The sequence below is a fragment of the Chinchilla lanigera genome, unplaced genomic scaffold (assembly GCF_000276665.1).
Source record: "Chinchilla lanigera isolate Chin_1 unplaced genomic scaffold, ChiLan1.0 scaffold00088, whole genome shotgun sequence".
Taxonomy (NCBI): Eukaryota; Metazoa; Chordata; class Mammalia; order Rodentia; family Chinchillidae; genus Chinchilla; species Chinchilla lanigera.
Window position 1 is genome coordinate 8,963,419 of NW_004955489.1, and position 27,298 is coordinate 8,990,716.

At 39.9% G+C, this 27,298-nt stretch overlaps 1 long non-coding RNA gene across 1 annotated transcript in view; it reads left to right on the top strand.

Moving 5' to 3' along the window:
- Window positions 1–3,413: 3,413 nt before the first annotated feature.
- LOC102015854 overlaps window positions 3,414–27,298 on the top strand; it is a 31,901-nt gene continuing 8,016 nt past the window's right edge. Inside the window, exons 1-3 of the long non-coding RNA XR_264026.1 lie at window positions 3,414–3,482; window positions 22,136–22,235; window positions 23,434–23,533. This is a non-coding gene — a long non-coding RNA (uncharacterized LOC102015854). The remainder of the gene's footprint in view (window positions 3,483–22,135; window positions 22,236–23,433; window positions 23,534–27,298) is intronic.

The following is a 27,298-nucleotide window of genomic DNA, read 5'->3' on the forward strand; positions in this document are numbered from 1 at the left end:
GACTCCTATTTGGGGTAATGGAGGCTGGGGATTTAGCTCAGCGGCACAGGGCTTGCCTGGCAAGCGCAAGGTCGTGAGTTCGATTCCTGGTACTGGAAAAAAAAAACCAAAAAAATAAAAACTAAAAAAAAAAAAACAAAAAACTATTTGGGGTAATGAAACTGTACTAAAATTGATCGGTGATGGTTGCACAATGTTATGAGTACACTAAAAACCATTGAAAGCTACACTTCAAATGGGTGGATATCTCAATAAAGCTGTTAAAATGCATTGGACTCTTCTACACTTATAAAAACTGAAGGTTTCTTTCTATCACAAACATTAATAAAATACTTATATGTCGTGCACTGTGCTAAGTGCTGTTGGAGCCAAAAAATTAAATTTTCCAATTCTGCCGGCTCAGTGTTTATAGCCCAGCACATGTGCATTGGTGACTGCCACACACGGGAGAAAGTGAGGCTGAACCCAAGGAAGTACCAAGTGTTATGGTGAGGGTAAGAACGATCCTCCATGGAAGAGGTGACATGAGGGGCTCCAGAGGGTAGCAGGATTTGGACAGGTGCAGTTCAGTGTAAAAGGCATTCTAGCTATTAAAGGGGTAAGGGTGGTCTGGTAGCAAAGTGCCTGCAGGACAATGAAAATGTGAAACACTTACTGGGAAATGTCAAGTATCTCAATTAGCCTGCAGGTAGGAACTGGAGAGTAGTGACCCTTCAAGGAGCACAAGTAGATTAGGGCACAGAATGTCATGCTCAAGAGTTTGGCTTTAGCCAGAAGGGCTTGGTGACACACGTCTGTAATTTCAGCAATTAGGAGGCTGAGACAGGAGGATCATGGGTTTGAGTCCAGCCTAGGCAATTTAGAGACTTAGTGAGACCCTGACTCAAAATTTTAAAAATAAATTGAAAAGGGCTAGGGATGTAGCTCAGTGGTAAAGGACTTGCTTCGAAAAAAAAATAAAGTTTGGACTTGCCTCACTAGGTAAGAAACAAACATGAAAACTTTTGAGCAGAGCTGTACTTTAGAGCATATTCTCACCCTCCATGCTGCCTCCACGCCCGCCCTCATCCTGAATCACACAGGGCCCATTATGCATCTCCTCTTCGAGCCAAGACATTTGAGACAAGGGGCTGATGTCAAGTCACCAAGCACAGAAGAGACTGAAATATAAGCACAGCTAGGATTAAGAGAGGATCTTAAAATCTTCCAGAAAGCCAGTCACATAGCAAACAAACAGGAATCCACACAATCTCGGTCTTCCCAAGAGCCTTGCTAGATGCTACAAGATAATTGAGCAATGCCATAAAAATGTGAAAGAAAATAATATTTGACCCAGAAGTCTATTCCTGGCCACAAGACTAATCCAACTTGAGGTTAAAGATCTTGTCAGAAATGCAAAGGCTCAGAAATGTTCTCTCATGCATCTTTCTTAGTTTTTAAAAGGACTTACATAATTATTACTGAACCAAGATACTGGTATAGAGCGTAAAATCAAAGAGAAAAGCTATTTTCCCAAAAAGAAACATTTTCTTTTTCTATAGTAGACGCTGGTGACCTTAACCAAGCATTAATATGTGTGTTAGCTCATATACAATTTCTTATAGACCCAGCTAGGTTGTTCTCCCATGTCTCCTTGGAGTTATAGCTAATTTTGTTCTGGTTTTTATCCAAATCCATTGGTTAATGGGGTACTTGTGCTATGTTGTAGTTTTTGCAGTACTGGGAATTGAACCCATGGCTTTCATACTAAGCTACACCATAGCCATTTTAAAAAATATTTATTTAGAGACGGGGCTTCACTAAAGTTGCCCAGACTGGACTTAAACTTGTCATCCTCCTTGCTTCAGCTTCCCAGAGTGCTGGGATCATAGGTATGCACCACCACGCCCTCCTATGCTTTTGCCTTTATTTCTGAGCCAGGAACTGCTTGATCCTGAAAGTCTTGTGAGTCGACATGGCAAGGAATAGGGTAAAGGCCAGGCAGCACAGTGGTAGACAAGACAAAGAGGGCTCAGACAGGTTTCTTAGAGACTACTGGAGGATATATGGTAGCAAAAAGAAGGAATAAAACAAGACTAGCAGCTGGGTGAGTTGACACACACTCGTAATCTTAGCTACAAGTGAGTAGCTGAGACAGGAGGATGGCAAACTCAAGTCCAGCCTGGGCAACGTGGCAAGACTCTGTCTCAAAATAAGAATAAAAAAAGGCTGGGGATGTGGCTCACGGCTCTCTGGGTTCAATTCCAAGTATTGTGAAAGCAAAAACAAGCAAAAAAGGAACTTAGGAAAGTGGATCCAACCTACAGGAGTAGGTGGGGAACGTTCAGGGCAAGTCTGTGCAGCACGTAAGAAGGGCATGCAGTCAAGGTTGGTGGAGGAAGCTGGCAGGCCCCAGGAAGGCAATGTCGGGGAAAAACAGGGAGAGGACTGGGTGGAGTATCTAACATTATCAAGAGGTTATAAAGAATTTAGGATATGTGGAACATAGGTAAGGAAAAGGAAAAGATAGTGATTCCGGATCAAAAATATTACCAGAAAAGAAAAATAATCATAGTATTATTATATGATTGTGTAATGAATGATATCAACATTATCAACATACTTCTAATAGTGCAAATACTTGCTTTCTTTTAAAATATAATTAAAATGCAATTATATAATGTAGGATTATCTGACTTTCATCTGTCTAGTGCTCTTCTAGCACAGTATGAGATCAATAGCTAATGCCTGAAATTGACAAGTTTAGAAATACCAATAAAATCATGCTGTAAAAGGATATGACCATTATTACTAGAAGAAGCAACTGACAGTATTTCAATGGCTACTCCTATGGAGCAGAACCAGGGTGTAGTAAAGGGCGGACAACAGAACCGCTGTTTCTCATTATATCACTTTAAATTCTGAATTATTTGTTTTTATAATATTAGTACATATTTTGAATTCTGCAACTATAAAGAGGAAACTCAATCTGAGCATGCTGGGAAGGCTGACCTGGAGCGGGTAGAAACCTAATTGGACGGACAGTGTCACGGTGGTGACCAGAGATAGTAAGGGGTGGAATGAGGCTAATTAGGCAAACATTCAACCAGATTTATTCAACTCATATTCAGAAAGGCATTTTTCCATCAGAAGTCTCATTAGAATGTAATCTCCTGTAGAGTAGCGGCTTGTCTATTTTGTTCACTGCTCTTTCCCTAGCATGTAGCAGAGTGTCTGACACCTATAGAAACTCCATGAATATTTGTTGAATGAATAAATTAATAAACTTTGATACATTTTCTGTAAGGCCCAATTGCATTTGTTCTGGATTCTAAGGTGATGATTATTTATAAGATGAATGCTTCCTTAGATGGCAACAAAATAATAGCCATGCTACTTTTGTCTCTTCTTCCCCCTCCACCACCCACAGAAAAGGAAGAATAGAGTAAGATCCACTTAATGTTGTGGAGAGCAAGGCAATAGTACCTACCTCCAAAACACAGGTAAGATGTGTAACACTGACATGCATCTTCCCAGATAAATGGTTAGAGGGAATGGAAGAGGCCTTGGTTTATTTGGACTGAGTTTAGAGTTTCCAAGATTCCATTCTCTTTGACTTTCCCAAGTAGACCTGGATCAAATTCATGATGAAAAATCCATGACCTGAACTTTTCACACACGTTTCAACAGAATTTTGTCCAGAATCCCCGTAATTTTAGTTGGAATTTGAAAAAGCAATAATTCAAGAGGCAAAGTGCCTGAGAAGAAATATATTATGTTATACAAATGTCTATAAGCAGTGCCAAAGAAGCTTTGCATAAATATATCAGAAAATTAAGAAGGAGATATCAGCTACCCTCTAGCTGAAACCACTGAGCATATATTTAGTCTGAAAGCTCACTTCCTAAACCCTCCTAGAACTCTGATTGCATTTTAAGCAGATGTTCGAAGGGTGAGGGACAAGGGAGATGTTTTCAAAATAACTCCCACCATCTTAGCAATTGCTAGGCAGATTACTGTCAAAATTAATTTATCCATGCACAAGGGTTGTACTCCTTAGACGTTTTAGTCTAGAGCATTATTATATTCATATAATGGTGTGGTATCCATCAAAAATAACATTAACTGGATGAAGGCAAGTTACCAAGGCAAGAAAGCACCTGTGGGGAAGGAGGCAAGAATCATGCTAGAAGTTGGGTATCGAGTGGAAGCTCAACTCAGTTCCCATACCTCCTTCCCCACTTGCCCACATCAATTTCAGTGTCCCATCCAGGTCCACTCCTCTACAAGTCTTTGTGGCTCTTTCACCTCTGAGAATATGTCCTTCAAACTTTTGGACGTTTTACTTGGCTTCAGCTTGTAGCAGCAGTTAACCTTATTAGCTCTTGTTAACCACTGGAATTTTTAAGCCGGTCCATGAAGCCTGTGTTATATTTGTTTGGCTTCGTTGTTACTTTCATAATATGAAAAAGATTTTTAAAATTAAAATCTGGGAGAATGCTCAGAAATGAGAGGCCATTTGTATTTTAACAGTGCACACAAGGCATGAAATATGTCTCTCCACATTGCAGCTGCTAAGTAACACAAATAGTTTTCTGGTCTCCTAAACATTTGCTTATGCACTTAGGCATTCCTCTGATACCATTCAAAAGTTGTGCTTAAATACTCCATGATTTATGTGCACAACAGGAAGAGGAAAGATTATTTCTCAATTATTCTTATTTCTCTGGAATCAGCAGCCAATACCATAGCAATTCTAGACTAAATAGTTGAAAACAGGCAGTGTTCCCTAAGGAAGGGAGGGTGGCACCCTCTTTTACACATAAAAGCTAAGGCTCTGTCATTCCACCCTGTGTCAGATGGGTACTGGGTACTGGGGATAAGGAAGCACACCAGATAGTCCTGGTCCCAGTCTTCGTGAAGCCCATTCTGGTAGAGAGAGTCACACCCGAGTCAAGAGCATGAAGAAAATTTTGAGGTGTGCTTAGAGCTGTGGAAATGGAGGTTGTTATAGTACAAGTCACTGGAGGGTAATGACTGAACGTTTTCATATGAGTAAAACAGCCTTGTCCTGAGCAGTGTGCTGTCTAGTAGAGACAGACTAAATGCAAGTAAGCAAATAACTAAGCTAGCTATGGGTTATGAGCAAATAACAACGGGACAAAGGGTGAACAGAAAAATTCTCTCCCTGGAGGTGCTTTCTCAGCGGAGGGCTCATGGGCAAGGAGGGACTGGACAAGGCCACACGTGGGGGAAAGAATCTTCCAAGCTGCAGAAACAAAAGCTCTTACGTTTCTAACATGGAGAAAAGCTAGACATTTCCAGGAAAGAAGCCATATGGACCACAGAGCAAGAGTGGAGGGAAACGAGGTTGGCGAGACGGACAGGGCCAGGTTCTCTGGGGCCTTCCCACCGCCAGTGAGGGAGGACTGCAATTCCTACTCTCAGTGCACTGGGAAAATGAAAAGGCTGCCCTGAGTTTTCCATTCTTTGGCCTTCTGTTTTGCACTGGCTCATCTGTACACTCACACAGGACAAATGGGCGCAGGGTGTCGGTGAGACATGAGAAATATCTGAAAATATAATACATGAGCTTTGGCCTTTAAAAACTTCAAAGAACATATTCAAATGGATATTTGAATATGGTAGTTAAATGAAAGTGTGTTCTTGTAGATTGTTATGACCATGTAAGGTAGTAAGCCAAGTGGAATCTAAGTCCACTCCACCTTCCCTCTCTCTAAAGTTGTTAACAGGAATATTTGTTAAGTAAATAACTAAGGTAGTAGTTTGGTCAGTTAAAAACTGCCTCCTTCCAAAGAAAAAGTAAAATAGGTGACATCAACCTACATAATATAACAGTAAAAATTAATCCGTAGTTAAAGCTCACTACAGCACCAAGGGAAAACATGGACAGGGAAATAGAATGAAGCTGAAATTGAAGTCAAGATAGTGTGTTGGCAGGGCCTGGTGGCACGTGCCTGTAATCCCAGCACTTGGGAAGCTGAGGCAGGAGGATCACTGTGAGTGATCCAGCCTGGATGGATCACTGAGGCCAACCTGGATGTCTTGGTTACTCTTCTCTTGCTGCTGAGACAAAATACCCAATGCCCAAAATGAAGGAAGGAAAGGTTTATTTAGCTTGCAGTTTGTGGACATTTCATCCCATACTTGGCTGGCTCCAAGGCAGAAGATAACAAAGCAACAAGAGCAAAGGGGGGAATGGCAGTGCGTGCAAGCCTCTTTCCCTCCCTTATCTTGTAAGCAGGCTACCCTCACCCAGGGAGCAGCACTCACATAGTTAACCCTCTAAATTTCTCACGTTGATACAATGAATAACATCCTAGAGCAGGAAGGGCATGTCCTTTGTACCCCAGGATGTAGAACGGCTGAGTCACTTAGCCAAACCTCTAGACTCCCCAAGTTGACACAATGTATCAACCATAACACTGGACAACATAGAAAGACACTGTGTCAGCCACACACCCCCAAAAAACAGTATCTCAAACTGATACTGTTTGATACTTTTGGTCCTGGTGGACCAAAGAAGGAAGAAAGACTACATTTGTATTGCCTATAAGATAAGACAGTTTAAAAAAAAAAAGACAGTTTTGCTCCAGATAGGTATAGCTTTTACTGGCATAGGAGCCTGATGGAAATTTCCCTCATGGATTCTATTAGACTGGGGACACTGTACTTGACAGAACCTATTTCCTTTTTTAAAACACGTTAATTAGGTTATATTCACAAACCATAAAATTTTTCTGTTCTAAATGTAGAATTCCCTTTGTCTTCTTAAAGATTGAACACCTAAGCGGGTTATATAATTGGACAGAATTATTATCTTTCCTTCAGATGAAAGATAAAATGACTCACGGGCTGAGGATGTAGCTCAGTGGTAGAACAATTGCCTTGCAAGTGCAGGGTCCTGGATTTGCTCTCCAGCACTGGAAGAAAAACCACACAGATAGTGATTGTTATGGTTTGGATTTTAAATGTACCACAAAACAAATGTGCTGAAGACTAGGTTGCCAGCTGATGAGCTTTTGGGGAAAGAATTGGATCACGAGGATTCTAATCATAACTTGATGGCATTATTGGAAGGTGAGGGAAAGAAGGATGTGGGATGTAGTTGAAGGAAGAGGAACATGGGGGCATAACCTTAGGACTATATGTGATTTCCCAGCTCTCTTCTCTCTGGATTTTTCCCCTTCTCTGCTCTTCCTGGATGCCATGACCTTAGCAGCTCTGCTCCATCATAACCTTCCACCTTGATGTTCTGCCTCACCTCAGGCCTAAAGCCATGGGACCAGCTGACCATGGACTGAAACCTCAGAAACTGTGAACCAAAGTCAATCTTTGCTCCTTTAAAGTCGTTTTTCTCAGGTATTTGGTCACAGTGATGAAAGCTACATAACACAATAACTAATATGTGGAATTATACTTTCTTCTAGCGAAAATGTCTACAGTGCTATATTTCTTCTAATTGCTACTCATAAAGATTGTAGAATTAGTTCTATTTTATAAGACGGAGGGCCTAAGGATCAGGAAAGTTGAGCAATTTAGCTGAAATCAGACATTCATCTAGGCTAAACTTCAAGACTGGAACGTTACACCAACTATATTCTGATTCCAATTGCTTAATATGGACTGATTTTCCCTGTTTACAAGTTGCTATTCTTTTTTTTTTACAAGTTGCTATTCTTGTAGTGTGTTCATCTCACTCAATAGAAGTTCAGAAATGTGAAAGGGGTCCAGGAATTCAAACTCTCTCAAGGCCTTATTTCAAATTGCTAAACACAGATTAAGTGTAAGCAATACACTCCACTGCTATAAATGAAGAAATAAAATGTTTGCTTCTTCATTTCTAGATAAACACATGAAAAATGTGTTTCAACCCTTTAAAAACTAGGTAGGACATTCCATCACATTGGTTCAGACATCAGTTTCTCCAAACTTGGGTGATTATTGTTTAATGACATGTGGCTCAACAGGAATACATAGACAATGGTTGATGAACAGAATGTGAAATATGCAGGTGTTATTGCAAAAGACCTTGCTATTTCCCAGAAGTACATTAAGGGAAGGAAAACATAAAGTCCAAAAGATTTGTAAATTCATGCTCCTTGTTTATCCAGGATTTTCGAGCTCCTCGGAAAGTATCCTACAAAGCCAAACAAGGAGTTGGCCATTTGAGAGCCCGTGGTCTTGCAGCAGGATGTGTTTATGATCTCTCTAGACTCCAGTCAACATGAACTAAGAGCTGGAGAGACAGAGGCCAAAAGGTGCTTTCTTGAATCATGGAAGAACCAATCATAGTGCTGGGAACTTGATCTGTCCTCAGTAATTGCATTTTTAACCAGAAGACAATGGGGATGAAAAACAGTTTTTTATTTTCTTATGTTTTGTATGTTGGAAAAATCCGTTAAGTGTAAGTGCATAGCCTGATGAATTTCCACAATATGACCACACCTCTGTTACCAGTTATTCATTTCCAGTGGAGGAATTTTGGGCCCCTAGTCACCTTTTTTAAAAAGGAAGTGTTATCCTTGATAACACAATTTGTATTGTGCCCTTAGAGAAAATCTTCCCATGTATATAGACATCTTTTTTCCTTCTGTTATTAGTGGAATTGAAGCAAGAGAAGTAATAATAATTAGTGTTATTATTTCCTTCTGTTATTAGTTATCTGTTATTATTTTTTCCTTCTGTTATTATTTTTCCTTCTGTTATTAATTTTACAAGGTATTGTGTTTCAATGTATATAATATATTTTGATCATATCCACCCCTCATTTCCTTTCCTTATACCCAATAGAGGATTTTTAACAAGGGAATGAGCAAAGATGAGTAAGACCTGCCTTTGGCCTTGCTGGGAGACATAATTTGGTAGGGGAGGCAGAAGATAAAGAAAACAACTACATCATAATGTGCTGAGAGCTCTGAAGGAAGTATGTCAATGGTGCCTAGGGACACAGTACAGTAAGTGGCTCATTTTACCTTGATTGTTGGTGAAGTCTTCACAGAGGAGGGACATTTGAGATAGGTCTTAAAGAATGAGAGCTTGTCAAGAGGAGAAATGTGGAAACAGAGCTTGGCATACAGCAAGAGCAGTGCAGACAAAGGCAAGTTTGGAAGAGCTGCAAGGATAGTATTACAGAAGCTCTGAGGGCATTAACATTTCTCCATTGACCCCACAACCCTTACTGTCTTATATTCATTTTTCCTGCTCTCTTCACAATCCAACATCTCTGAAGGATCATCTCCTTATACTGCCTCTTCCTCCTCACCTCCACCTACTCCAGTATATCCTCCAGACTCCACTTTACTGAAACGTCTCTTGCTTCAATGTTGGTAAATCAAAGGAACACTCTTCTGTTTGTATTATTTAGCTTGTCGGCAACGTCTAGAAATCAGTCATTCTCTCATTCTTAAGACAGTCTCTTTTCTTGTTTCTGAAACACCCCACATCCTCAAGCTCCTCCTTCAGTGTCTTCTGCTGGATCCTTATCATCCTCTACTAATGCCAGGAGTAAATAGAATAATACATGAAAAGTGCTAAGAATCATTCACAGTAAATGTAAGCCTTCAAAAGACATTATCTGTTATTATTTCTAGTCTCCTGGTGACATCTTTTTCATTGTTCCAGTATTGCTGTTGCTGCAGCATTTTCATGTAGAGACACAGGACACTGAGACCATTTTCCCAGGAAGCAAGCTTTGTTCATGCCAGCACTGACTCAGAGGATTCGTATCCTGAGGCTGAGTGCCGAAGATGGCGTAGTTACATCCTTGTATACAATTTTTCTGTCTTTGTCTCCCTTACATGGGCATACACTAACATTTTACAGTCTGGTTGGGTATAGATTAACATTCTACAGTCAGATTGGATATGATTTATGTTACAAAGTTACATCAGAAGTACACATGCATACAGAGGCTGATATCAGTACATTGTAAAAAGTCCTCCCCCCATATGTTGGAAGAGGCCCTACCACATTCCCCCGTTTGCTGCTTGGACCCCATCCTACTTTCGGTCAAAGAGCATCATCATGTGTGCTGCTGTTTTTCTTTTGACCATCATCTCAGTGAGGCTGGAGACAAAACGTACAACCAAGGGAACCATGCAAGGCAGGATCAAACAGGTTCCCAAAAATAGGGGTGCAATACCTATGAGGGTTTTGAGTCCGCTAAGCGTTGAAAACTATCCCCCAAACAGCTCCCCAGGGTCCCAACCTGTCCAGGTGTGGGTGGGAACCTGTACAACTCTCTTCATTCAATCTGTAATCTCTATGCATCCTCCCTTTGGAGGCAGTGGTTGCTTAGGTTAAATTTCCTTCAAACCCCTTCTTTGGAAGTAAGCAGATAATCTAAGGCCAAGTGACTTTGATAGATAGCAGTGCACATTTTGGTCTGTTGTTTGGCTAACAAGTAAAGAGCTTTGGCAGTTTCATTAGCTATAATTTCCACAACTGCTTGTGGTCTAATTATTCAATGTAGTGTATAAATGGGGTGCAATAACCCCAGGACCCATCCCCTGCCCAGGTGGCAGGATGATAATACTGAATTACACATTCAAGGACCATTCATCATCTTTCCAATTGCCAACTTGCAGGGTATATCACTTTCTGTGGGTCTCCCTGACCCCATACACTTGGATGCACAGTTCTCCCTTGGCAAGTGGGAGTAGAAAGAAAGATGAGCAGATCATCCCTAATGCACAAGACCCTGACCAGTTTAGTGGAAGTACAGCATATGCAATTCTTCTGCATACCCAGTGCAGTCCACCTGTGGTCTGCCATTCAATGTCTGTGTCAACATCACCCCAGGTCACTCTTAGATGAGAAAAGTTGCCCAGTGAATACAGGTTTATTTCAAAGTAGTTAGAAAACCCCCACCATTGCTTCTTCTGTGTGGTTGAGTTGAGGACATTTGACCTAGACACATTAGGCTCCCTATAGAGACACTGAACCATCCTCCCCACTGGGGGAAAACAGTTTCTTCCAATTATTGAAGTCTTGAGACACCAAACACCTGAGGTAGAGCTAGGGTACCCTATACTAGTATAATATTCACAGGGATCTAACTCTCTGGCTTCCCGTGGCCATTGATCTCTCATGTTGGTTCCCCCACATACATAGCAAGAAGAGACCTCCAGAATCTGAGCTACAGTCTCTGCTAGAGCTATAGCAAAAAGAAGGGCTAGAGACCCAGAGACAGTTAAGAGCAAGCAGTTGCAGAACATTACAGAGTCACAAAAAGGATGCAGTCCATCTGTGTCACGAATTGGCAGCATCCTCAGGCTTCTGCTGTGCATACACTAGTCAGCCTCAGGAGTGACTAGAGCAGGGCTGTCTTCTTTCATTAGTGTTCCTGAGGTTGTGATCTGCTTCTTCCAGATCATCAGTTTATACAGTGCCAATGGGTCACGTATGCATTCTGTTGTAGTAAACCCAGGGGACTGTCTTGTCCACATTTACTGCAGTGGGGGTGGACAGGATAACAGTGAGTGGCCCTTTCAGAAGGGTTTCAGGAGTTGGACATTCCATTCTTTTACCCACACAGCATCCCCTGGCTTGAAAGAGTGAGTGTCTGTGGTCAAACTCATGGGCAATCATTCCTTAATCCATTGGTGTAAGGTGGCTAAGGTTGAGCCTAACACCTGCTTATGTTGTCTCAGAATTAGTTTTCCAAGCACCTTTAAATCCCCCCTGATGCCTTTAATAAGAGAAGGTGGTCACTCATAGAGAATTTCAAAAGAGGAAAGCCTGAAGTGTTGCCAGGCAGGACTGCTAAAGGGGGTTGGGGTCACGGGGAACTGAATATCTTTGGCATGAGATGCACCTGGAGTCTAACCTGCAGATGTTCCTTGTAACTGTAGCAAATGCAACCCTGGTGCCCAGGTGGAGGAGGGCAGTTTAGGGTGACATAAAGTTTAAGATGGAGGCACTCCTATTTACATTCTTTGATAGAAAAGACAGGGCTGCAGTTTCTTACAATTCCCCCTCTCATATCTTTATACTCTTTTTCTTCAAACTCTGTGACCAGAAGTTCTCTCTGTTGTGTTCATCTGGAGCATGTTAGCTGGATAAGGTGGGGAGGATGGTCTGATAAATGTAGTCTCTAGGCAAGCATAAATAAACTTTAAAACACATATGACCAAAGCATGAGCACTAGAACGAAAGGACAACTGTAACCCTCTGGCTCTTAGACCTGTCTCCTGGTGTGGCTGGAAACTGCCAGCAAGGGTTAGCAATTGGAGCCCCCTGTTTACGTGTGGTCTACATTAATATACTTTCTATATCTTTGTTTATACTTGTTTGCTGGGTGTTTAAGATCACGTTAAAGTGAGACCAGTATTAATCAAAATTAATCTTTTTTTGCCAAGTATCAAGGGCAGTTAAAACTTCTCGGGGGTTATTTGTGGGACCATGTGTACTGCCCCTCAGCTCTTCTGTCAGTGTTATCTACCAGGATTGGTCATGATCTTGCTGGATCATGTAACTTCCTGTGGGAGCATAGAAAACATTTCTCTCTTTAGTGACCCTCCTTTTTAGCACACTGTACCTTTGTTGATTCTTGTTCTTTGGGGTCTAACAATCTCCGTGCTCAAGAGGGTGGGTGACTTATCAAAGTTGTAGGAATTCGTAGGATAGGTTTCCTCCTCTCCTGGGTCCTTACTGACCTTGGAGGGCCAGGACAAAAGTATTGGCTGTCCTCTTAGCCCAGTTACCTTTTTAGCTTTGATCCCTGAACCTCAGTTGTTGAACCCAGAAGATCAGTTAAACTAGCATTGCGGTGAGAGCAGTAAGTTTAATCTTATGATATTATCTAGATATCAAGCACCTTGAAATAAATAAGGTGACCAGGGTACTGTTGTATCTTACCAATCATGGTTGTCTTAGAATTTGAATCATTGCTGAATATTAACAGATAACAGTTATAAAGTTTTACAGAGACAACTTGAGATCAAGGACAATGTAACACATTATCACAACAATCATGATGACAACATTATATTAGAACCATTAGGTCTTTATTATTATTTCCAAAACACATTTAAATTTTAATCTTAATATAAAATGACTTTTCAGCCAGTTATCTTTATCTAATTAGAACATATCAAAGGACATACAGAAACTTTTAACTAATTTGTTATCTTTTAACCATTTTGGGTTACCAGAGTGATACCTAAGTAGAATGTGCTTGTTTGTTTTATAGACCTACTTTCGGTGTTATTAAGGTTATTAATGGCCAGATCTCTAATCATTATAAGGACATTGTCTTAACTATATAAGATGTAGGCACATCAAACTATCATAACATGATTATATAACAATCACATAAACATAAAACTGAAAAAGTCTCCCAGCATGAACAACTGTAGTTTGGGGGTCACCAGTATGATAAGATGTCTTTCTCAAGTCCTACATCTTTAAAAGATCTGTATACTTTGGGAAAGCATAAAGTTATTTAATATATCATAAGGTTAGCAATAATTAGTATCACAGCTATATAGACTTATTTACACATATGTACTTACTTCTTAGTCTTAAGACAAAATTTAGATTTTTTGACAGATTTATACAGAATTCTTGTCAATTCTGTATAGGACAGCTTTGGAACACTTATAAATTTAGAGAACTGTGTTAATGACCACATATAGACCCAATGCAAGTGTACCTCATTTATACAATAAGGAAATGTTTATTTAATCAAAGCCAATAGATATAAATTTAACCAAGAGGATCTGACTCAGAAAACCTTATTTTAGGCACAGAGAGCTTAACCTTTTACTTATAACCAGCTTAAGTGTACCATAATAATTTATTTAATAACTGTTGGGTTGTGGCACCGTAAGACCCTGGGAAAACTGGACAAGCCATCCATTGGTGGAGAAACTGGATAAATTTTGGTCTAGGCAGCTGCTCTTTCAACCACATAGAGGAATTTTGTCCAGTGGTTCCCCAAGTTCAAGGGGTTCCCACTTAGTTACTTTAACAATTACTTTGGCTGACTCATCATAACAGTTAACATTTTAAACTATTTTGTATATTATCTTTGACCAAATAAAAATTCTTAAATTATTGTACACAGATAATAATATTCATTTATGAAATTAATTTTGGACATTATCTTGATTATCTAGGTTACCTAACACTCTGGCTGGAAACATGTTACCAATCTTTAAAATATTTTTATTCTTATCAACTGACTTAAATTAGTCTACTGTTAAGCTATGTGAACCACAGCATTTGAGCTAATATCATGAGGCTCTACTTATCTATAAGGTGACCTAAGTAGAACACATAATTTAAGATTCACATATAGGAATATATTCCGTTTAAATCATATATAACCTTTATGTTCTCAAGCTCTAAGACTTCTATTTGTAAGTCGTATGTTACTTTGAAATCTCTTAAAACTCATCCTATAACCTTTTAAATGAACTTTGCTACTTCTGAAACCTTAGATAACCAGTTTTCATGTGGGAGACAAAAAGAGCCAGAGAGAAATAAATGGAAAAACAAAATTGCTTTAGGTACCTTAAATCAATGAACAAAAAAGACAGACACACAAACAATTACTCTTAGATTAGAGTGTACTCTTAGAAATACTGGCCAATTTGAATTATAGGTATAATAATCTATGGTAGGTTCATTATAAACTGACTAATAAGCACTTTCTCAGGTGGTCAATTAGCATAGACATTTCTTACAATAAAATAACACCAGTAAAGAGGTAGAAGAGAAAAACATCTTACTATAGACTTATAACCAGAAAAATTCAGGGTGGAGGGGAAGAGTCTTAAGGTTTTATCTTTTTTATTTTCTAATTTACATTTGGAGGAAAAAAAATCAACTTTTAATTTAACTATAGATCACATATCAAAGAAAGCAGAGGCCATGCACCTCCGCTTTCCCCCCAACTTGGTGGGATGCACTAGGCTCTTCTACTCTCCAGCTCCTTACCTTTTGGGTAGCCAACAGAAAAAAGTTAAAAGGGTCTGAGTTGTTTCTTTTTTATATTTAGCCCAGATTTTGATTTAAAATCTTTTTTTATAATTTTGGTTATACTTTCCATTAGATATTAAAGACCAAGTCAAATGGAGAGGAGAGCTGACATGTGGAAGGAAGTAACTGACAGAGCCAGGGGTCATAGCCCCCTAATCTCCTTGAGCAATAAGGACCCTTTAGAAGAAACAACCTGGATTCTACAAAACCAGCAAGCAAACATACATATTTCTTTTTATAAACTGCATCCTCCACAAGCTTTTCCTTCACATACTTAAGCTTTTCCTTCACATACTTGAGCTTTTGAGTTCTACCACTATCTCTATCTTTCCAGCAGGGCAATCCCTTTATCATATAAAATCCTCTCATATCAAAAGTTTATCTTTTATGGCCTTCTTTATATATTTTTCTCTACCCTATGTACTATAAAGTTTTCCAGAACATACCTGGCTGGGGCTGCTTGGATTTTAAAGTGTCCTTCTCTCATTTTTTTCTTCTTTTTCCTTTGACCTCAGGTTGTTTTAAATTTGACTGTCTGTCAACAGACTTTCAAGTAACCTTGAAATAGTACTCTTATTTTAACACCCATAGAAAACAGAGAAAAGAGCAAGTTAATCCTGTAATTGTAACTTAAGAATTTATAATCAATAAGAAATGTTTTAAGAATATTACTTAAATTTAAAAAACAATTTACATTGGAAGCCAAACTAAAAAAATTTTTAAAAAATGAAAGGAGAGATGTACCATAATGATAGATTGGAAGAATCAATATTTTTAGGATGTCAGACTTCCCAAACTGATTTATGGATTGTTCATGATGGGACCATAATTCATTTGTCACACAGCCAGGCAGCTCTGACTTGAATTCCATCGTCTGATGTTAGTAGCTAACCAACAGTGTTCTAAGCTGCCTGCTGGGACAGTCCTGCATGCATTCCACCAGTACTTCAAGCCAGCAGGAATGTGTTAATACATTCTGATTTAATTTTTTTGTCTTTTTGACACAGGGTCTCTCTATGCAGTTTAGGCTGGCCTTGAGCTCACTTTGTAACCCAGGCTGGCCTCAAACTCACTGATATACTCCAGCCTCAGCCTCCGAAGTGCATTCTGATTTATAATCCTAATAGATTCCTTCTGTTGAAATCAGTAAGTTGATTCTAAAATTTATATGAAAATACAACGATCCTATACAAAATAATCTTTCAAAAGAAAAATTTTAGGTGACTCACACCACCTGAACTGAATATTTACTCTAAAGCTACTACATGGTACTTGCATGGACAAGTAGATCAACTGAACAGCCAGAGTGCAGGGATAGCCACATACATGGCTATTAATTTGCAGCAAAGGTGTAAAGGCCTTCCATGAGGATAGAATAGTCATTTCAAAATATGGAGATGTAAACATTCAATATTCTTCTGGAAAAAAATTAACCTCAACCCCCTACCTCATTGCTTACTGAAAAATTAGTTTGAGTTGCATCATGTGCAAAAATACAAAAATCAAAACTATAAATATTATAAAAGACTATGTAGGCAAATATTCTCATAACCTGAGGATAGGAAATAGTTTCCTTGACAAGATCCAGAAAGCACTGACCATAAAAGAAAAAAATTGATGAATGAAATATAAAACAAAATTACTGGGAGGCTGGAGAGAAAAAGCTACAAAAAATGCTTTTCGCCCCAGATGGCTCACTTGAGATGTTAGTAAGAATTGCCTCCTCAGTATTCTACAGCTGTGATGAGGAGGAGGCCAAGGAGAGAAAACAGACTGAGAAAAAGCACCTGCTTTTGCTGCAGCACTAAGAGAAACAGACCCTAAGTCTGATTTTCGGGGCCCCAAGAAGAACTCGACAACTGCATTCATCCACTACCACTGTTAAAAGCCAGGCCACCTCAAGAGGAACTGCCCTAAGAAGCCCCCTGGGCCATGCCCTGAATGCAAAGAGTGGAGGCCCTGGAGCCCAGACCCATCCTACCAGTTAGTCTAACAGGAATGAGGGGGCCTGGGGCATACTCTGCCTTCTCCCTCTGGCCAGACTGTCATCTCCATGGAGGAACCCCGGGTTGTCACGACTATAGAGGAAAAAGAAAACAGCCTGTTGCTAGACACAGGTACAAGTCTCTCAGTCCTTCTTTTCAATCTTGGCCTTCCTTCCAGCCATCACACCTCAGTGAAAGGAGTCACTGTTGAGGAGGTAATACGCTATTTTTCACAACCATTAGGCTGTAACTACTTGTTAGATCCTTCTTGTGTATCTCTGTCTTCCTGAGAAACCACATTGAAGATACCACCATGTATTATAGCAGCCATTGATATTTTCCTACTAATCTGTCCCTAACTCTGTAATGTTTGTATTGTTCCTATGCTATTTCGTAAATGGATGTATGCTTATTACTATGTGTTTCCTACAACAACCACTGAGAATAGTCAATGAATATTCAATTGGTCACTCATGTATAGCTCTATTTATTTTCTTTAGAAACCTCTTTGAAGATACCAAAGTACAGTACAACAACCATTGATAATAACCTACCACTTTTGTCTGTAACACACTATTATTTGTTTATTTGTTTTCCTGGGAAACTGTCTTGTAGATAACAATATGTGAAACAACAACCATTGATAATTTCCTACCACTTTGTCTGTAATTCGGTAAGCCCCCTATTACTATGTTATCCTTCTTTTACTCTTTAAAATAATAATAAAAAAAGAAACTGAAAGCAAAATTAAAAATTCCTCTTCATCAAATGACACCAATAAGAAAATGAACAGTAAAGGCAGAGACTTTTTAAAGGGAAAAATTATTCATAATATATGAAACTGCCAAAGACAAAGGACAAAACCTAGTGCAGAAAATTGACCAAAGACTTTAATAGACACTTCATAAAAGAATAGATGTGAAAGGCCTATAAGCACATAAAAAGATTCTCAACATTATTAATCATCAGAGAAATATAAACTATAACTGAAATGCAATAACAATTCACACCCACTAGAATGGCTGAAATTCAAAAGACTGACAGCATAAGTATTAGCAAGGATGTCGAGTAATGGAAAGTCTCACACAATGCTGGTAGGAATATAAGATGTTAAACTACTTTGGAAACTCTTTAGTAGATCCTCATAAAGTTAAACATTTTTTCACCTATGATCTAACAATTCGATTCCTAGGTATTTATTCAAGAAAGATGTAAGCATATTTACAGGAAGGGGCTCACATCACGACAGTCATTGCAAGGTGGATGTAGACGCACATGCATGTAATTCCAACAGTCTGGGCTGAGGCAAGACGAGCACAAGTTGAAGCTCAGCCTGAGAAACTTAGAGACTTAGAAAGACCTTATGTCAAAATATAATTTTTTTTAAACAAAATGGCTTGGATGTAGCTCAATTTGAAGTCCCTGGCTTCAATCTACAGTACCACCACCACACACTCATACACAAAGGAATAGCAATTGCCGTCTTGTCATCTCATTGTGAAATTCTGTATCATTTTTATTGTTTTTGAATTCTCTTTAAAATAAAAGAGAGGTGGAGAGCTAAAAAGTGCAGGAAAAATGGCTAATTGTCATAAATTAATCCAATGGGATATTGCTCACCAGTAAAGGAACTGACTACTGTTACATGGACCACCATGGATGAATCTCAAAAGCATGATGTTGAACCCGAACAAGTAGATATAAGAGGTTGTAATGTATTCAGTGTGATCAAAAATATGGAGAATGTTAAAAAGATTTATTATAGTAAAAGGCACACTGCTATCAGTGCCCTCAAAGTACTCACCCTCACTTCGAACATACTTATCTCATCATCCTTGACGCTTTCTGAAGCAGTTCTGGAAGTCCTCTTCCATGAGTATCTTTATCAGATGTAATAAAAAATGCAATGAATGCTGGTACTGAGTGCCATCTGATGGAAAGACAGGCTCATAAAACATGATAGTGTATCATACACCAAACACCATACACCATACACTATGGCTGTAACACATCTTTAGAAGCTTTAAGCATTCACTGTGTATTTTGATCACCCCTTGTGTGAGTCCATATATAAAGTTCAAGGACAGAAAAAACTAAGCCTGATAGTGCATGCCTGTAATCCTAGAATTCTAGGATACTGAGGCAGGAGGATTGCAAGTTCAAGCCCAGTCTGGGCAACTTAATAACTTAGTGAAAGCCTGGTTTAAAATTTAAAAAGGACTTGGGATATAGTTCAGTCCAAAGGTCCTAGGCTGAATACTCAATATCACACACACACACACACACACACACACACACACACACACACACAGGAAAAGAAAAGAAAGGAAAGGAAGGAGAGGGGAGAGAAAGAGAGAACATAAGTACAACTACTCTAGGATAGAAATCAGATTTCTGGGCTATCACTAGCAAAGGGTATGAATGAATTTTCTGGGGAATGGAACTGCTTAATGGCTTAACTGGAGTTACAGAGGGACATATAATTGTCTAAGCTTACTGAGTTAAAATCTTATATTTATGATTTTTTGTTATATATAAATTAAAACTCAATAATTTTTTTTATAAAATAAGGCCCCCAAACCTGAAACAACAGCATCAAGACTTCCAACTGTTGAGTTCATGTGATTAAACTGTTGTCTTGGATGATTAAATAGAAGTCTCAAATTAAGGGAGAAAATAAAATAAGGTCATGTGGTTGAGGGTGTCTGAGCATCAGACTAATTTAGGTGGGGTAATTAGCAAGACACACAGTGAGCCATGTAGTGTGGAAAGAATACGCCAACAGGGACAGCAAAGGCAAAGACTAAGATGGAAGTGAGTGCGGCATGTGCCTGGAACTTAGTGAGCTACGAGAAGTGGTGAGAGATGATACCAAAGGGGGAGGGGTGGATCATGGGGGTTAGGCAAACCATGATGGGAAGCTACTGAAGGAAAACCCTTCCAGGTGTATAGTACGGTGATATACTTTCTGCTATAAAGGATCACTCTGACTGCTCTGTGAAGAATAGATTGGGGATTTAGAGGATTGGAAGACAAGAAGCAGTAGCCAGTCAGGAAGTGTTGGTTATTCCCCTTCCCCTTTTAACCTCTTCTCCTGTTATATTCTCTGCCTTTCTGTGACCCTGAAGGCTGGCCACTCTAGACAGCATCTCCAAAGCTCCTCTGCTGACCCGTTTCTGGTTGAACGTAGTCAGTGGAAGCACCCGCAGGGGATCAAAAAGTGGTAGAAGAATGGTCAGGGTACGCACATTACCACTCCCTGCTAAGCTGTTTCCTACTTTCCTTGACCAGGTCCTGGCTGTGACTGTGTTGCTGCACCTACAGCTCTTGTCACTTATTCCTGGGGATCTTCTGATTGTTTTTCTAGCCCTATCCACGCTTTGGTTAGTAACTGCACCGTTAACATCTCCTTGGTCAATCTATTTGGAATATGCCGTCTGTTTCCTACTAGTCCCCTGATGGTATATGTGGCTACTTCAGGCATAAGGATGATGATGGCTTGGAATACAGTGGCAATGTTGGAGGTAGTTCAAAAAGGGTAATTTTGAAATAGATTTTAGAGATGGAAGCCATAGGATATCCTTACGGTTTGGAGGAGGAGGAGGAGGAGAAAGAGAAATGGAGACCAATCCTTGGAACATGGATACAAGTGATTGGTAGCGCTGTTCGCTGAGGCCAGAGTTCTGAGGAAGACGGAGGTTTGTAGGGGTGCAGATAGGAGAAATGCAGAATTTATTGTCAGCCAGGAGAACTTGAGACATCCAAATGGGATGTCATGCAGGCATATAACATAGCAGCCTGGAGCTCAGTAGAGAAGTTTGACTAAATAGAAACTTGGGAGGATCAGTATATCCTAGAATTTAAAGCCATGGAGCAGGATGAGACCAATTAGTCAGACAGCGTGTTGGGGATTCCCCATTACGTGAGCACAGATAAGAGGCAGGGCCGTCTTCCTCTGAGGAAACTGAACAGGTCAAACATTCACTGCCCCTGACATCTGGCAGCCTGGGCAAGGGCATGTGATCGAGCCCCACCCAACCTGGGACTCCTGACTGTCCTTGGATTTGGAGCTAGTGTTGCCAAGAGGCAAGGGACAGTTTCCGATTCATTCTGATGGTAACTGCTGTAGCATCTAGTGGTCTGTGGCAGTGACGACGGGCACAGTATCTGTAACCAGGGCTGGGGAGAGCGCATAGTGTCCCACGGGGATGATAAAGATACCTGACTACTGTCGTTCTGTAGTTTGAGCTTCTCTGGAACTCTGACCCCTGGTTACCCTGTTTCAGGTCTGTTTTCAAAGCCTGGTTTGACAATTTTCCCGTCAATGCCCATCAGTGAATTTCTTTTCTCCTTAGATTAAGGAGAATTGGTTTCTGCCGATTGCAACTAAAAGTCCTGTTAATACAATGCCTTGAAATCGTAGGCATGCAGTAAATATCTGCTGAATAAGTGTTTGATCTTCTGCACCTAACTTAAAATTGCTCAGTAAGAAGTGCCATGCGTTTCCACCACGGATGCCGTGGTCTAATGGAAAGTCCTTTTTGTTGTTGTTGCTAATTGACAACTTTTCTTGGAGTTTTGGAAAGGCAAAGAAACAAGATGTGGACGGCTGAACTGTCATTCTAATATAACTGGAATGACTATGTTGACTCAAGTATTAAGTCAGTTTCCTTCTAAAAGTGGCATATGGGAATTATTACTCATGAGGAAGTATTCTTCTTTAGATTCTCTTATATTTAATGAAGCTCCACATCAATCCACCTACCATTTTCCTTATTTTAAAAAGTTGTTATAGAAATCCATAAACTCCTAGTTTTAAGATGTGCTTTCCCAATAAAACAAGGACAGCATTTGTCATTTGCTACTAGAATAAAGAACTCATGTTTCACTTTTCAAAACTTCTGAAGGTAATTCAATTCCTCCCTCCCCTTTAGTGCTTTTAAATGAAAGTCAACTGCTGTCTTTGAAGAGACTTAAAGAAATTATTAGAACAGCTGGAGTCTCAATCTGCTTTGGCAAAAGCAAAAAAAAAAAAAAATGTGGAATTATCCTACACTGTTTTTTTAATCCTGCACTGTTTTATTTTACATTTTATTGATTTTAAACTGCTTAAGGGGCCATCTGCTGGTGCTCCTGAAAAGAAACCAACTTTCTGTCTACAGACAGCTCCAGACCCAAAGAGAAGACCAGTGTGAACTCAGCCCGGGAGAGTGTGAGGTCAGCTGACAAAAAAAATGGAGAAGTCACCAGATGAGAAATAAGGTAATTTAAAAAGGTCCGTATATCTGGGGTTAACCCTATCAGGTTCTTTTAATAACCCTGCATATCTATACTCTCCCTCTACCCCCAGTTAGTCTCCTGCAAGTCCTCTCAAGCTTTAATATGAACACCAGTTACCTGATGATCTTGTTTTGATGCAAATTTGGACTAAGAAGGTGAATAATCAGGCTCTGGGTCACCATAACATCTCTCACTTGGATGTTCACAGCGTCTTTCTAACTGGTCTCCCTGCATCTAGGCTTGATGTTATTCTCAACTGATTCTTAAGAGAGAGGGCAGAAAATGTTCATATAAAAGCTAATCTGGACTCTGTCATACTCCCCTAAAGCAACTGGGGTTAAATAATTTCCTAAAGGCCACTAAGGTAGTAGGGGTGGAGGAGAACCTGGGTCTTGGGTCTGTCGGACTGCAAAACCTGCACCACTTTTGCTACATTTCATCAAGTGTCCCCAGAGTTACAAAATAGTCTCGAGAAATGCCGGTCTTTTGGGGGGAATGAAATGAGACTTTGTCATGGTTTAAATATTTTTAAAAGTCATACTGCTTAAGAATTAGAAATACAAGGAATACAAGGAGCCTAGTGCCATGGTGTTTTAAGTAGGACATGGACTACCATGAACACACATTCTGGATGAGAAGTGATAGTTGTGATCATTTCCTGTGCCTGCTGTAATAAATGACCACAAACTGGGTTGCTTAACACAACAGGAATTCATTTGCTACCATTTTGGGAAGCCAGTAGTTTAAAGTCAAGGTGTCAGGCAGAGCCGAAAGTTCTAGGGGAGAACCCTTGCCTCCTACAGCTGATGGTGGTGCCAGATGTTGCTTGGCATAATTCCAGTCTCTGCCTTCATCATCAAACGAGCTCCTCCTTTTGTCCCTATATCTGTGTCTTCTCATCTGTTTTGTATGAGGATGTCATCAGATCTAGAGTCCACCCAGGCATCCCAGGATAGTTTCATCTTGAGACCCTGACCTTAATTATATCTTCAAAATCCCCATTAGGCTCTGGATATGGATTGAGTGTGTCCCGCCTGCAAAGGTTCACGCGTTGGGAGCTTGGTCCTCAGTGTTGCAATGTTAAGAGGTGAGGCCTAGTGGCAGGCCCACACTGGCCTCTACCCATTCTGGCTTCCCTTCTCACAGTGTGATCTCTCCCTCTTGCACACACTCTGATCAGGATGCCATCTTCTGTGATGTGACCCAGCCAAAGATACTGTAACCAAAACCCGAATTAATGAGGACACACAATATTGACATCAATTCTTCAAAATCATAAGGTAAATAAACCTCTTTTCTTTATAAAGCTCTCAGTCTCAGGTTTTTGCTTATAAACTGACTAATTTTCTTTTTCCAAATAAGATCGCACAGGCTCTGGAGGTTAGGAAGTGGACCCATCTTTTAGGAGTAGGCACCACTCAGCCCACTGCAGTTGGTGGCATAAAATCGAGGGATTCACAGTCCTCCCGTGACCACTGTGTTGACCACATTTGGGTCTCAACTCTTCTTGTGAATCCTGGGCTTTCTCAAATGCCTCAGTCCCTACCGAGAAGAAATAGAAAGTCAAATTAGTATTTATAAACCCTTACACCAAAGTATTATAAGGCATATCCAACACATTTATATTTAGACAAGTGTACACTTATCTCTCACTCCAGATAGCCACAGGCATGACACTCAAAATATTTCACAACTGATCTAGTGCAGGCACCAACCCATCGGAATGGACCCTGCACCCCATCAGAATGCTACCCACTATAACTAACAGGCGCTTCTGTACTGTGCCTACTGAAAGAGTACCAGTAACAATTTATTACTTACTCCCTCACATTTAAGGAGAATCTGGGTTTTCAGGGTATTTTCATATTATTCATGTGGGTTAATTTTATGAGTCAACTTGACCGGGACACGGGGTGTCCAGATTAAACATTATTTCTGAATATGTCCCTGAGAGTGTTTTCTGGATAAAATTAGCTCTTGAATCAGGAGCCTGAATAAGGCACAATGCCCTCTCCATGGGGCTGGCAGACAGGAAGGGCGGATTTATGCACTTTACATCAAACTATATCTTCATAAATTTAAAAAATACAAAGATTTTAAAAGGCAAGAAGAATGAGTTAAAAGCAGAAAAATGATCTGTAATGTCTAATAATTTTAAAGGCGAGCACAAGAAACACCTGACTTGACAGTGTGGAGAAAAACTTGGGGGCTTTTGTTGACCACAAGTTCCATGTGAGTCAGCCGAGTGGCATGGAGATTGGAGAAGTTTGTGTAATTTAAGCTGTTTTAGCAAAGTCTCTGTTATATTTCATCTTGTTGGCTCCAGCCCCTTATTTTCAAGTCTGTTTGACTCTTAATTCCATCATGTGGAGTGAAACGGGGTTGTAGAGAGAAGTCTTAGCTAGGAAAATAAAGCTTTGGATCTTTAAATGAAGACAGTATTTTTAAACACTAAACAAAAGTCCGATAAGTTGTTTTCTTAATAAATGGGCTTAGATTTTGAGACAAGATGTAACATTCTCCAAAAATTGTTGTGAAATTTAAGAGGATCCTTAGGCCAAGAGCTAAGATGGTAAGAAGAAAAGTAACCCTGCCATATATGGAGGAGCTTGAGACGAAAAACTAAGGAAGGACATAGAAGGGATTTTATTGTGAATATGGGAAGAGGGCATGTTTATGCACTCATGAAACCAGAGCTGAACCTACAGTAGGTGTGGGGGTGAACTCAATTGGAGTTTTGTGTTAAGAAGAAAACTTGTAATACCCAGAGTCCTGCAAAAGAAAGAGCGCTAACCCTCCTGGGAAGAGTTTAAGCAGTTGCTGAATGGACATAGTTAGTGCCGAGAAGACTCCTGCCGGATAGTACCTCTTTCCAGATGTGAAGACATAAAGAATGGCACCAACGGGAAAACAGGTGGGATCTCAAAAAGAACAAGACAGGAAGCATGCTTGATGTTTGATGATGACTATTTATCTACAGTCTCTTAAATATGGCCAGTGGGAATGCTTCTCATTTTTAACTAGAAGTGGGCCAAGAAATATGTGTAAGGTTGCTGCAACTTTCCCAAGGTGCCGTCTCTGAAATGGAACTGGGGCTAACTCCCAAAGTTATGTTTTCAGAAGAAAGAGGCCAGCTCCAAGTACTATATAGATTCTTGAGTGCATTTATGGGACTGCCCATTACAAAATCTTGCCTCTGTCAAGGTGAATAGAAAAGACCTTACTATAACGCTTTTTAAAAATCTTTTTTCAGGCTGGGGGATACAGTTCAACAGCAAAACATTTGCCTAGCATGCATGAGGCCTTGGGTTTAATCCCCAACACTGCTAAAAAATAAATTTAAAAACCCATCCCTTTCAAGCACACTTTCTTTACCCCTCCGAAATTGAAATGTAGCTATGTGGAGAACTCACCAAATTTTTATGCTTATGATAAAGCTTTCAGTTTAATTGTGTCTAGTTTAGTAGAGTTGACATCAAATATAAAAGATTATGAAGTACGTGTTGGTCAATATGACCCTGTCCAGAATTCAATGCTTGTTTTATTCTGTGGTTGAAAAATACTGTCATAAATATCTATGACAATTAAGTACATAAGGTTATTTAAAGTATGTTCTCTTACTAAAGCAGCACAAAAATATTGCATAAACAAATAAAACTTGAAGCAAGCATATTTCATTTGCTTAAAGAACACTAAGGAAGCCACAGAAGCAAAGCTTCTGATGGCCAGCAGGCAATTGGGACATAATTTTAGGGGTGACATGACATGACAAATTGCTTCTGTACACAAATTTAACTCCAGAATATAATTCATCTCCAGCTCCCATCACATTATTCCTCCTTACTGATGTGTGCGCCCATTCTGTTATCTCTGGAGTCTGAGCAGGACCAAGTTTTCTTTGCAACTCTTGCTCCAAAGATGCAAAACCACTAGAGAAAAAGAAACCCACATAACATTGCCTTTTTTGGCATACCTTTCAAAATGTAAATGTTATTCTTTTGGTCCCACGAATATGTTTACTTTGAGAGTCCAGGGTTAGCCATAGAATAATAATCTTTTGAGCAAGGCACCCTGAGTAGAGACAAGAGCAGCCATAGTTTGATTCCATGGAAGTTTGATCTGAAGTTCTACAAGGGGATACATGTGAATTTGGGATATTCACTTAACTCTTGAGTTTCCTCATATGTAAAATGTAGATAATAATATACTATCCTAAGGTTGTTATGAACTAGGTGATATCATGAATGTTACAGGTCTAACCACACAGTTTGTGTCTGTGGGGTCTGGTATTATTATCAACCACTTAACTAAATTTATTTACCAAACACTGTTCTAGGGACTGAGAATAGGGCAGTGAATATAATAACTGGAATCCTTTTACTTATAGATCTTAAATCTGTGGGGAAACAAAATTAAATAAGTAAAAGAGGTAGTCCGTCAGAAGGTGATTGCTGCTATGGAGAACAGTGTAACAGGGAAGGAGTACAGGAGTGCAGGCATTGGACACAGGGGTAGCAGCTTTCGAGGGAGTGTCACAGAAGATGGTCACGCACAGGCAAAGACCTAAAGGTCTTTGAGATGAAGCAATCAGATGAGAATGAGCCAGGAATCATGAGGACATCTAGGGGAAGTGTCTTAGGCAGCGAGAATAACAACCCAGGAATTCTGAAGTAGAAGCATGCTAGAGCAGGGCTGTTCGGAAAAGCAGGTGGCCGATGTGGAGTGGTATGAGTGACAGGGAGAGTCACAGGAAATGCGGTCAGAGAAGTAATGGGGCCAGATCACGTGAAGCCAGATCATATAGTAGTGCTGATATGCAGCAAGTGCTGAATATGTAAAAGAGCGTTATTATAACATCACCATCACCACCTCCGGCTTAGATATTTAAAGGCTCACCCATTGCCAGGTTGAAAATACACTACAGAGGAGACAAGTGTTGCAGCAGGAAGACACTGAAGCAACCAGATGAGAGATGGTGATGGGACGTTGAATAGCATGGCCAGACTCTGTGTATATTTGAAGTTAGAACTAAAAGGATTTCTTTA